Consider the following 745-nt stretch of genomic DNA (forward strand, 5'->3'; position numbering starts at 1 on the left):
ACGATATATACATTCAAGTGATCAGCTAGTACTCATAAAAAAAAGCACCTTAATATATCATCGTACAAAACATTACAGCGTTTCTCAAAAGTCATCACAACATCACACGAAAAACGACATCGCTTAAATGGCAACCATCTTCGGCTTCGCACGCCCGTGCTCTTTCCAAAACTTGCACCATAACACCCTCAAGAGCTTCAGACTCCACTTCTCTGATTTCTCTATTGATTTTCTCCTTCAGTTTGCACCAGGGTTTCCGGTTTGTTGACATAAACCCTCTCTTTCATGTATCCCACAAGAAAAAATCCCGGCTATTCAAGTCTGGGGAACGTGAAGGCCATTCAAAGTAGGCCTCACACATGGTTCCAGCAAGATGGGGCAACTGTTCATATCGCAAGAGAAACAATGCAGTTACTACGGCAGTGGTTTGCAGAGAGAATAATCTCCCGCTACGGCAATGTTAACTGGCCTTCACTTCACGTTCCCCAGACTTGAATAGCCCGGATGTTTTCTTGTGGGTATACCTGAATGAGAGGGTTTACGTCAACAAATCCGAGACCCTGGTGCAACTGAAGGACAACATCAATAGAGATATCAGAGAAGTAGGGTCTGAAACTCTTGAGGGTGTTATGGTGCAAGTTTTGGAAAGAGCACGGGCATGCGAAGCCGAAAATGGCTGCCATTTAAGCGATGAGATTTTTCATATGTGATGTAGTGGTGTTGCAAAATTTGACTTGTCCATATT

This window comes from Octopus bimaculoides, chromosome 1 (genome assembly GCF_001194135.2).
Source record: "Octopus bimaculoides isolate UCB-OBI-ISO-001 chromosome 1, ASM119413v2, whole genome shotgun sequence".
In the NCBI taxonomy this organism is placed as follows: Eukaryota; Metazoa; Mollusca; class Cephalopoda; order Octopoda; family Octopodidae; genus Octopus; species Octopus bimaculoides.